Source organism: Sus scrofa, chromosome 8, assembly GCF_054392235.1.
Source record: "Sus scrofa isolate SSC_HxYL_T2T_F1_AM1 chromosome 8, Sscrofa_HxYL_maternal_Yorkshire_Landrace_v2.0, whole genome shotgun sequence".
NCBI lineage: Eukaryota > Metazoa > Chordata > Mammalia > Artiodactyla > Suidae > Sus > Sus scrofa.
The window spans coordinates 115,334,950-115,348,009 of NC_139390.1; the positions used below are offsets into that span (position 1 = coordinate 115,334,950).

Sequence of the window (13,060 nt, forward strand, 5' to 3'; positions counted from 1 at the left end):
GGCATATCTCCTTTGACCTTGACCCCAGCTAACCAGACTTTTTTTCCCTTCTTCATTTGACAAAGGGCTCAAAACTAGGCTAGATCTTTTAAAATCTCAGAACAAGTATGTATACTTGTTAGGGAGAGAAAAGGACTTAAAAAGCAATTATTTTGCTCTTATAAAGCAGCTGTCAGTGCCATCATTCGCATTAGCCATGCAGGACAGGCATCTTTCTATAATCTCCTCTTAATGAAAGGTTTTGTTTTGGTTGTTTGTTTTTGTGTTTTGTTTTTTTCTGCTTAAGCTTGAGATGAAGAAGGAAACAAAGTGGAATGTTGAACTGTCCCACCTTCTCCACAATCCTCCTTACCATCGTTAACTCAAACTATCTATATTCAATCTACCTAAAGCAACTTGGCACTTTAGGAAGGAGAGAGGTAGAGAACGAAAACAAAAAAATTCTTACTGGAACAGGTATATGATCACCAGAAAATTTGCACAGGCTTAGCAGGGAGAGAACAGAACACAAACCAACAGAATTCCTCCCCCTTACATGGTTCCCCTTACATGGTTTCTGTCAATAATCACTACCATTTGAGAATGGTCGTTCTTCAAAATTCAGTCATTGTTTCTCTGCCTACCTCAGAAATCTCCTTCCACGCTATGATTTGAAACGATGGCTTTAATTTCCATTTGCTTCTTTTTTAATTGACTCGATTTTAAAATAATGAATGAAAACACTTTCTCTCAAATTAATATTATAGAATACAATTGACATTTAGAGTTTGTTATTTTCCATTCTCAAAAGCCTGGGAAAAATCGAGATAAGCAAACAGCTCTGAAACACCACTAAATTATGCTCAGTGTGCCTACTTGAAGCATTGTTAAGCCACTATTAAATTTAAGTATTTAGATTCACGTATCATTTACTTGGGTACATAAAGTGTAATTGGCCTCATTTTAGCAATTCATGCTTTCTTGGTATTTGTCAAGGCCCAAAGACAAAGTTTTTATCTAAATACATATTTATTCCTATTCTTTTAAAATTTATAAATTCGTAGCCAAGATTGTAAAATCCTGATTGATACCACAACATTTTTTAAATGTTTATTTTTTCCTATTTTAAAAGTGAAACAGGGGGTTCCCGTCGTGGCGCAGTGGTTAACGAATCCGACTAGGAACCATGAGGTTGCGGGTTCGGTCCCTGCCCTTGCTCAGTGGGTTGACGATCCGGCGTTGCGTGAGCTGTGGTGTAGGTTGCAGACGCGGCTCGGATCCTGCATTGCTGTGGCTCTGGCATGGGCTGGTAGCTGCAGCTCTGATTAGACCCCTAGCCTGGGAACCTCCATATGCCGTGGGAGCAGCCCAAGAAATGGCAAAAAAAAAAAAAAAAAAAAAGTGAAACATACCAATTAAAATATTTAGAGTGTGTGTGTGTATAATGTAGAGATTTTATGGTACATATGTATATTAGTATATATAATATAACATTTACGTATAAACAAATGTATCACAATTAAGGTGGTCATTGACTATTTTTATATATAATAATGCATATTATTAAATAGAACACAAATCATATAGTATTTATGTATTTGTATACATATTTGTACATACATACATACATATAACTACTTATATACATACTACATGATATGTATACACACACACACATAAATATCTTATAAACAACATAGTATGGACATTGGTTGGTTTCCTCCATAGTATCAACAGCTCAAGTTTTCCTTTGGGACTCATCCTCCATCTCCCACTTGAGCCTATTCCACCCTTCTTGACTTTATGTCCTTACACTGTGTGTAGGTTTCCTTCCCCACTGAATCCATAAATGAAGCAAATGACTCAAGCATAAAACATTCAGAGCAAAACAGTCTGCTGGGATTAGATCAGGTTCAGTTTATCATCCTAAAAATTTTCAAAGTCATAATAGCCTCAACATTTTTCTCCTTACCAATTGAGGCAGATTTTAAGGCAGCCCCTATGATCCCCCTTTCTGATGTTCACATCTTTCTATAAATTCCTCTCTTTAGTATGGGTAGGGTCTGTGATGTACTTCTAACCAACAGAATATGTTATGATGATGGGATGTCACTCTAGCAACTCTCCTTGCTGGTTTAATGAACTAAGGAGCCAGGCTGGGAAAGTTCACATGGTGAAGAACTGTAGGCAGGTTCTAGGAGATGAGAGTTGCCTCTAGGAGCTAAGGAAAATCTCTAGCTCACAGCCAACAGTAAGCCCTTGCCCTCCATCCTACAGCCACAAGGAGATTCTGAAACATTCTGAGTAAACTGGGAAGTAGATTCTTTAACACTCAAACCTCCAGATGAGAATGCAGCTCAGCCAACACCTTGACTGCAGTACTATAAGACCCTGGGTTGAGGGCCCAGCGAAGCTGTGCCTAGACACATAACCCACCAGAGAAGCAGGCTATTTTCTATCCCTGAGAATAGTTTTATTTAGAAACTTGTCATCCACGGGTGGAAAAAAATAAATCTTTTTGGATGTGTATGTTTGACATCATTACATCAATCAAAACCAGATTATATTCCGTGAAAGTGACAGAAATGATATAGTACATTTTTGCCTGTGTTAACAAACAATTCATTGGCTAATTAATTAAAGATCCTGCTGAGAACATTTTAATCCCATCAGAATTTAACTTTCAGTTGGATATAATGAGCAGTGAGACTATTCTCATTGCTGAGTGGTTCAACCCTAATCCACAGCATTTTAACCTCCACCTCTTTTCTCTCTCTGGTACGACTAAAAACATCTCAGCAACATGTCAGCAGTCAGCATCTCTTTTCTTCTTTCTACTTTCAGGATGGCAACTTCAATTAGTAGTCTGTCCTCCTACTTTCATATGCGCTCTGTACAGCAATATTTTACTTGCGATTATCCCAGCCCTCCTACTGATTCCATTAAAGAGTAAGCCAGGAGCAGATTTTCTCTGACTCAAGCTTTTGGTTCCTCCTTTGTTTTTCCTGGCAGATACAGTTCCTTTATTATATGTAACACCTACGGTAATTGCTGCTGCTTCAAAAAATCTCTTCTGAATATTATTAAGACGTGCAGAAGGAAAAAGCGTTCACAAAATAGAGATATTACTTTTATTTACATTCCAACATTCTCTGAGGGGAAAAAAAATGTGGAAAGCTTTCACCCTGGTGTCTCATTAATTCTGACAATATCCCCAGAGGCAGGGAAGTGACGAGAACCATTTTTCCTGTTATAGTGGAAAAAAAAACTGAGAAGCCCAAAGAGGTTAGATATCTTCTTGTAGGTGATACACAGTTTTTGGAAGCCTGGAGGGAAAATACATCCACACCAACCTCAGGTTTATGACTCTGAGGTACCTGAGTCATTTCTGCACTCTGTTTACAAGAATCTTCTTATAAAGTCCACCTTACTTTTAAATGCTGTAAGCAATTAATTATGTGACCAAAAATGTAGGTTAACTCAAACCTCAAAAGATCTCAAACAAACCTTCTGCTTGTCCAGACTTAGCAATATGAAGTATCGTGTTTCCAAGTGAACGTTCAACCATGAAGGTAATGCTTCAACCATGAAAGTAATGCCTCAACCATGAGATGATAAATACTAAGGACCAGGCTGCTCAGAATGTGTCCCCTCCTCCTAGCTGTCAATGTTTACTATCTAGAAACCTGGAAGCTACATTTACTCAGAGTCCCTTGCAGTTAGGGTTCTGAGTGCAAATTAGGTGCTAACAATAAGATATACTTATGCAAAACGTGGAAAGCAAAAGTGAGGAGGAAGGTATTTCTAGGCTTATTAATTGCTATTGCTATTGCTAGCAAATATAATTATGGAGATCTTTAGGATTTTGCATCTCCCACATTTGGAGAGGTTAGCTGAATTTTGAGACAGACAGATGCTTCAAGGGGGTTCGGTACATTTATTCCCAATCTAGCAAACATATGTCATCCTCTCACCTTCAGTATTGTTAGCATCATCATCTTCCATGGAATATTTCCTCTATTGCTTTGAATATTGTTTCCCTCCACTCAAGACTTTAGTTTTTGTGAACCATATGAAGAGGTTTCTTTTACCCTCTAAGATTATAAATTTTTACTCAATTCTCAACCATCAGCCTAAAGCCTATTTCTTCCTGTGAGCCTGTACTGCCCTAGTTATCCAGTCTAGAATATTAATTAAATTTATTTTATTGCAAGCAACAACAACAACAAAATAGCTAATAACATGTTAGGGAAGTGAGGAATATTATTACAGTGTTACAGGGCTTCTCAAAGAACAAGAGGGTGAATGCAGCACAGCCTCCAGAAGGACAAAAATCCACAAATGTAAACCTATTAATAATCATGAGAATATTATCTTTTTCTATGTGCTTCATTCTTCTCTCTGGACTTCCCAGTTTATGTGGCAGAATTCGATTTTCAGCAGTTCCCAGTTTGTATGTTATAGCTTCAGTCACATAGAAATTGAATCCCTCTCTAGGCCAAGTTCCAGGCTCCTGGATAAGAAGCTCTAATTGGGCTTGCTTGGGTCTAGACACACTTAGATTGAACTGCAGAACTCATAAGGGCAGCAACTGCATGTGTTTGATTACCTATTACACAATGCCCATAGCTGATATTCAATAAATGTTTACTGCATGAGGCCAGAGAAGTGGAGTACAAGTGTGGCTGCCAAGAGTCTCCCTTGTGCACTGAGTCTGGGCTGCAGTTAAGGATGCATTTGTGAGCTAGACTGACCCTCCGAAATGGCCCGCTCTACCTACTCCATACCATGGCTCCTGTTTACTCTCCAACTTCCAATCACTCTCCTTCCTCCTTCCCCACAAACCCATCCGTAGTAGCTTGGTATCTGTTTTCTGATAACAAGTCTCCTCTTATATCCAAGCCTTTCTAGTTTCAGTTTGGCCTAGAAGGCACATCCACGTGCATTTTAAATGGCAGTGTATTCTCATCTTTTAACTGTAAGGTCACCAGACCATCTAATCATCCTACCATGAATGGCCTCCTCCAGTTCCTAGATAACACTTACCACAATCTATAAATGGCCTGTGTACTAATTCGCTTTTCGTTTATGCTCTCTCCCAAGTAGTTCACAAGCTTAACGCCTGTAAGAATCTCATCTGTCATGATCAGTTTTAGCTCCCATGGCTAGTGCAGTGTCAGAATTACTGTAGGGCTCCACGCATGTGTTTGTTCGATCAATCTGGTAAACCCCAGACTCTTCCTATGACTGTTTACCCTTGAGTTATCACAGAGGGATGGTAATAAAACACAAGGATAAAATCATAACACCTGAGTTCACGTCTGTAATTTCATAGCCAAGTGTGTTTTTTTTATATCAGTAGCCTCTGTTTCCTCATTATCAAATAGCAAAATGATGTTTAGCTACCTAACTTTTCCATGGCAATATTTAAAGATCAAACAAAATGTTACATAAAATCATTTTGCAATTGGAAAGTGGAATAGTAGTATTATTCATAGTGTAAATATTAATAGTATAGAAATATTAATTAAAACTAATAGTAATAGCTATTAATATTAAACCATTTGCCAAGAGTCAACCCTTAGCTTATCCCAAGCTGATGGGACTATAAATTGTACAATTTCCATGGGGAATAACAATTGATCATCTTTCCAATCTTTTTTAAAGAGTCATAGCACTCAAAATCAATAGGATTGCCTGACAATTACAGGAAAATGTTCTTTCCAAAGTAACTATTAAGGTGCCATGTACTGCAGCTTATTTGCTTTTGCTATGTCCACTTTCCACAGTGCTCTTCCATTTTTACTCACATGTATCTCCCCATGAAGCCTTTCTTACAATTCCCAACTGGAAATAACTTCTCCCTTCTCTAGTTTACTTCAGCACTCCTTGTGCTCTCCCATGGGCACTTCTCCCTTATCACTGTGTGAAATGAAGAGCATCTGAGGAGGTAGGAGAGGGAGAATTCAAAAGCCACCAGTAGGAGAGTGTGGCCAAGATGGTGATGCTAGACTCTGGATGAGAATGGGCAGCAGAGAGAAGTTATGATTATTGTTATTATTGAGTTGTTTTTCCCCCAGGAAACGAGAGAGGATAATAGGTCGGTGGCAAAAGGGAAGAAAAGTGATGTTAACCAGGAAAGCCATAGGACAACAAAAGAATGTCACTAGGATTACCATATTCCAAATATTGGTTTTGGAATTCTAAAAAAAGAAAAAAAAAGAGAGCATCCACTATGGTTTCCAAAAACCTTGGGGAAAACACTAAGAAAAATGAGACTTCATGTTTGCTATAATTTACCTAGATGTAATAATGATTATACCATAACAGCAACTCAATAATTTCTATTGAGTATTTATTACGTGCCAAGCACTGTGCTGAGCATTTTACAGGAATTATTACTCGATTTAATTGTATAACAACTCTGTGAGTAATTACTATTATTATATCCATTTTACAGATTGAAAACTGATGCCCATAAAGCTTCAGTAACTTGCCCAAGCAAGACTTTTTTTTTTTTTTTTTTTTTTGGTCTTTTTAGGACTGCACCTGTGGCATATGGAAGTTCCCAGGGTAGGGGTCAAATCAGAGCTGTAGCTGTCGGCCTAGCCACAGCCTCAGCAATGCCAGATCCAAGCCATGACCTACACCACAGCTCATGGCGACACTGGATCCTTAACCCACTGAGCAAGGCTAGGGATCGAAGCCACATCCTCATGGATAATAGTCAGGTTCATTACCACTGAGCCACAATGAGAACTCCAAGACTGACTTCTAAGACCGATTCTAAGATCCTGCTCTTAACCGCTATGCTGTAAATCCACTCTACATTGAGATCGACCAGAAGACATCATTAATCTCCAAACAGAATTCACAGATATTTACTAAATATATATTTCTCATTTAGTTATTTTCTATAGTCTTATATTTACAAAGAAATAAGAAGAAAGAAAGAAGAATTGTCCAATATAGCATTCCAAGACTAAAGTGTTCTGGATAGATATTTCCAGCAATGGAGACACTGCTAAGCAAAATCCCTCTGGACCTTTTGTGGTATCTTTTCAAGTGCATGTTTTATCTCAATTACTAGACCGGCTGGTCCTTGTGGGTTGGATGTGAGCCCAGCTGCAAATCAATTTACAGTTTGTGTGAACTTGGACACATTACTTAATCTCTCTACCCCCTAGTTTCATATGTATAAATGAGGATAATATCACTAAACTATTATGAAAATTAAATTTCTGTCTCCTTAACTCTTCACTGTGCTTTGCTTACAGAAAACACCCGGTAAATATTATCCTGTGGTTGTTGTTGCTGTTAGTAAACCATTGAATAGCTTTTGGTGGATATACAGTCTATTTCCTCCCTAAGGTTTCTTAGCCCACAATATCACTGCACATGGCAAGTGTTAGAGAACAGGAAGGGAAGAGCAAGAGAAATTGGACATTCGATTTTAGTCACGTATTGGGATTTAGATGAAAAATGTTAGTTTTGTCTTTTTTTTGTCTTGTTTTGTTTTGCTGAGCCCAAGGCGTACAAAAATTCTCAGGCCAGGGATTGAACCCACATCACAGCAGCAACCTGAGCCACAGCAGTGACAACACCAGATCCTTAACCTGCTGAGCCACCTGGGAACACTCCAAAAATGTCAATTGAACAATCTACTGTCATATCGTACACATAATGAAGTGCATCAGCTTGTATTTAGAAAGTACACTTTCGTAGTTCCCGTTGTGGCTCAGTGGAAACAAATCTGACTAGTACCCATGAGGACCCAGGTTTAATCTCTGGCTTTGGGTTAAGGATCCAGTGTTGCCCTGATCAGTGGTGTAGCTCACAGACAAGGCTTGGATCCCATGTTGCAGTGGCTATGGCGTAGGCTGGTAACTGTAGCTCTGATTCAACCCCTAGCCTGGTAAGCTCTATAAGCCATGGGTGCAGCCCTAAAAAGGCAATAAATAAATAAATAAACTAAAAAGTACATTTTCATTGAATTGTTTTTCCTAATTATCACTACCCTACCTAAACTCTAGGTAGGATATAGCTTTTTTATATTTATCATTTATACAGTAAGAAGCTAACAAAATATTTAGAATATTTATTTCTTCAATATTTAAACTTAATCAGCTTGAGGACAGACAAAATCATCCAAAGAATAAAACTTTAATAAGCCAAGGCCTCTGGGAGTTCCTGTTGTGTCTCAGAGGTAACAAACCCAACTAGTATCCATGAGGATGCAGGTTCAATCCCTGGCCTCACTCAGTGGGTTAAGGATCCTGCATTGCCGTGAGCTGTGGTGTAGGTCCAGATGTGGCTCGGATCCTGCATTGCTGTGGCTGTGGCCTAGGCTGGCAGCTGCAGCTCCAAGTTGACCCCTGGCCTGAGAATTTCCATATGCCCCATGTATGGCCCTAAAAAGAATAAAAAATAAATGAATAAAATAAAACAAAGTAAAATAAAAATAAGCCAAGGTCTACATGTGCCATGCAGTCTCATCCAGACAACTGCAGCTCTTTCACTTGGCCTTGATCAAAGAGCACACATGTGCTTTGCAGCCAAATGGGTTAAAAATGCAATCAATGCACTTAATCACATATAGAAAATACAATGAACAAACTCTGTTTTCTTCAAACTTTGACATACAATTAATTTTTAAATAGGTATGAAAAGTGGCTAAAATAATAGACTAGAAATAGAGAAAGGCTGTAGGGTAGATGGTTAAACAATTCAGTCCAAGGAAATATAGTCACATTTTTAAGCTAGCAGAAAGGCACATTTGTATTTATAATTTAAGTCTCCATTGTAGGTAGCACTTGGATTATTCATTGTGGAATATAGGAGGATAAATAAAATAAGGACGTCTTCTCAAAGAACCTTCTGTTGTGTCATTAATTAGCATTAAAAAGGAAGGAATTGAAGAAAGTGGAGACTGGGGCCCTCACATAGAGTCCAGATAACCTTTTTTCCCCGTGATCCCCATCATCATCATCGCAGGTAACGCCCGTGCCATATACACACCTTACATTACTCTCTTTTATCTCAGTCCTCACAATGATCCAGTGAAGGAGATTTCATTATTATTTGCCTTTCTTTTCTAGATAACGAAATTGGTTTTGAGAGATAAGCTACTTACGTTAAGTTGACACAGCCGTAAATAATCATTATAATTTTCACAGAGGGTCTTGGACTGGTTGGTTAGATGATTGTTTTTCCTCAGCATCTGCTTTAAATCTTAGGATCTGGTGCATTTTGAATGAGACCTCAACTTTCCTTTTCTTAACAAGAAAAAAATGTCTGGAGAGGCCTCATTTTTCTCTATATATAAAATGAAAGAAATGGAGGGTCATATCAAGGTTTCATTCCCCTTTTCAAATATTTTGTTTTTTTAAAAAAAATTTATGGGTATTGAATTGCAGCAGCATATTAAGCATCATAAAAGGCTACATGTAGATTTCTATGGATCAAAGGCAGTACTTTTCTCTGAAATGACTCTTATACTTATCCAATAAATATGAAAATCTTCTGAAACATCCCAATAATCAAAATAAAGAAAATACTGCTTCCTATGAATCCCAATCTTTAATTTAAACCTGCTGTAAAAAGGAAAATTATTTAATATTGCATTAAATAGTGGTCAAAATACTAGTTAAGGAACATTGTCAGACTAATCAGAGTTTGGGTTTGGATAGCTTTTCTGTTGTAGTTGTTTGTTTCCAGAAAAAAATTTTAACAACGAAAGACTAGAAAATGTTAAGGAAGACCAATAATTCAAAGTACATTTTGCCACAACTCTTATGACCAATAAATGCATGAGGGGATCCCTGTGCTTTGTCTCTTGCAACTTTGTGAGAATATTAATTTTCTATGTAGTTTCTACTCAATTTTTCCATGCCTATTTGCATACTTGAGTACACATCTATTTTTTAATTTAAAAGAAATATTTGGAGTTCCCACTGTCGCTCAGTGGGTTAAGAACCCAACTAGTGTCCATGATGATGCAGGTTTGAAACCTGGCCTCATTCAGTGGATTAAAGGATCCAGTGGGCATTGCCATGAGCTATGGTGTAGTAGCAGACGTGGCTCAAATCTGGTGTTGCTGTGGCTGTGGCATAGGCAGGCAGCTGCAGCTCTGACTTGGCCCCTAGCCCAGACCAGGAACTTCCATGTCACAGGTGCAGCCCTAAAAAATACATAAATACAATAAATCAATATTTAAACATTAAAAGTAAGTAAGAAAACACAAATCTGGAGAGAAACGTGTTCATCCCTTGGAGAAACTAAATGTATTTCCTGATAACTGATGTTTCTATTGCAGCTTTTCTCTGACTTCAGTCTCTTTCCAAAAAGAGGCAGAAAATCAATGATCAGATATTGTAACTTTCCACTTCAGAGAGTGCAACTTGTGTTTTTATTTCGAGTGTGCCAAAAGTCTTAATTCTTAAATGCTGACAAATTGTCTGTGTCAATAGAACTATGATTCACCTTAATTTATAAATGTATATAACAATCCCTAAAGTTCTAAAGCTGCTTTGCAAGCAGTTTCTAGAATGTGCAAAGTTTTGTCCTGGTAGAATCCCTTCTGGCATTGTAATCTCTTCCTTGTTTAAAAAGAACACTTAAACAACTTGATGTTTTGCTCATTGTTCCTGAATTGGTTAAGACTGGTTCATATTTCCTGCATCATTGGAACAAAAGAAAACGAACAGCCTGTGACACTCTGGCTTCATTTGCAAATTGTCTAGACAAAGTCTTCCTCCTGAAGTGACTTGATTCCTACCTAAAAGGCTCTCCTGGGCACTCCCCATTTAGATTTCCAATATTGAACTTAATTCTTGATTGGTTGTCTCCCAAAATGTCACAAGAACCTGGAAATTGGAAGGTGTGAAAGGGAGCTCAGAGACTTTCTATCACCATAAATAAAGAGTGTTCTGCTACGGAATGATTTCCTAAGTCAGATTGATTTCTAAGGTTGGTAGAATATTACGTAATTTTCAGTAAAACTGCCTTTAAAGGACTGTGTTGTAGATGATCCCTTTGTAGACTTTGTAGGCACTTTGGAGACTTTTGGTATTCTTGTCAGCTTGTAAAGGAAAAAATATGGGGAAATATAATGAATTGGTTCTGCAGAGACATTTAAAATTTTATATGATAGAACTGGCAAAATAAAAATGCCTTTGACAAGAAGCTTTGTATAATGCTAGGTACTTTGCCAGCTATCTCCCTGAAATGCATCTTTCTAACGCATTTGTTCCAAAACACTTTCCACACAGCAAGGATTCATTTCACCCAACCTAAGGATTACTCCAGGGTGCAGGTATGATGTAATTATTCCAGGGACCCTTTCAAAGTACTAAATTTGACTCATAAAAACATTTTTAAAGCAACTTTCAAAGAAAAAAAGTTTCATTCTTGGCTTTTGCTTCTAGCAAATATATGTTTAGAATGTTTTAGAAATGAGAAAATTAGATGTTTTTGCTTTTTAGTTGTTTTCTTCCTGTGAATTTCATATTCAATTCTGGCCATGACTAATAATAACACATAAAGAAGTATATTAAAATATTGGTTAAGGCAGAAGAACTGTTTTTATGAGCAGAGGATAAAGAATTAAATAGTATATTTTTAGGAGTTCCCGTAGTGGCGTAGTGGTTAACGAATCCGACTAGGAACCATGAGGTTGCGGGTTCGGTCCCTGCCCTTGCTCAGTGGGTTAAGGATCCGGCGTTGCTGTGAGCTGTGGTGTAGGTTGCAGACGCGGCTCGGATCCCGAGTTGCTGTGGCTCTGGCGTAGGCCAGTGGCTACAGCTCTGATTCAACCCCTAGCCTGGGAACCTCCACATGCCGCGGGAGCGGCCCAAGAAATAGCAACAACAAAAAGACAAAAGACAAAAAAAAAAAAAAAAAGTATATTTTTAGCTAACAAATGGTGGGTTTTAGTTTTTAACTCTCAACTTCAAAAAATATCCCATTTGATACTTAATGGCTTAATTATTTAAATTATGAAAAATGATTGCCCATAAAAAGGGGAAAACATTTTTAGTAGACAAAATGTTGGCTCACATTCTTTTCTAAATTATTTCTACCAAGGCAGTTAGCAAAGAGAAATTTTGATTATTAAAGTGGCTTTTTTTTTTTTTATAAAACAAGCAATAGAAAAGAGGAAAAAAATTCTCCTTCTCAATATTTGAAAACTTTAATTTTCAAATATGGGAAAACTCTTAAATAACACCATTAAAATTACCAACAACCATTTATATTGTACAAAATCACTCACCACCAAAATATAGTACTTCTCCTAATGCTAGTATCCATTTCAGTATGTAATTTGATTCAGTGTATAATAATATAACAAAGAAAATAAATGATGAAGAAACACACACACACACACACACACACACACACACTCCTAGTTACAATGCATCAGAATGGTTCCAGAAGTAAAAAGATCAGTGGAATTCCTTCACACAAGATTACTGGCACTCAATAAATTTTATATCATTATCTCATAAATCTTCATGGGACTTACGCCTTCAATACTAAGGCAAAGTAAAAAATATATAGCTACATTTTTGTAACACATTGTTGCAAATCATACCAAACATTTGCAGAAAGATTCTGTGGGTCAGGAACTTCTATTAATATCCAGATAATCACTACTAATGAGGTGATTATTCAGTATAATTACATTGAGAACTGCCATAATTTTAATTTTATGCTTAACATTTCTCAAAATCATGAAAGGTTTTTATTATATATTACTCTCAGAGCAGAAAAGTTCTTTTTTTCCTAAAAAAGTCAGGCATAGAGAATTCTATCAAAATTCAACAAAAAAAGAATATATTAGAATTTATTTTAAAGCTTGGTATCTAAAAAATAATAACTAATAGTAGGAAATCAGACACTATGAGTTGGTTCATGAAATAATTTATTCTAGTGCATTTAACTTTTTTTTTTGCTAAATTTAGACTTTTTTTAAGGATATACTTCAAACCAGCAGTTCCAAAAACAGTGGCTGTTAAGTTTCTGCTGGCTAATTTATTTATCTAATATGCTTTGAGTTAGAGGGTTTTTAAATTTTTAATTA

At 37.0% G+C, this 13,060-nt stretch overlaps 2 long non-coding RNA genes across 3 annotated transcripts in view; both read left to right on the forward strand.

Annotated features, from left to right (window-relative positions):
* Positions 1-13,060, forward strand: part of LOC146400994 (uncharacterized) — a 172,889-nt gene that overhangs the window by 145,816 nt on the left and 14,013 nt on the right. The window lies entirely within an intron of this gene.
* LOC146400996 (uncharacterized) lies at positions 8,365-12,338 on the forward strand. Its single transcript, XR_014813145.1, has 2 exons — positions 8,365-11,590; positions 11,882-12,338. It is a non-coding gene; the product is annotated as an uncharacterized LOC146400996 (long non-coding RNA).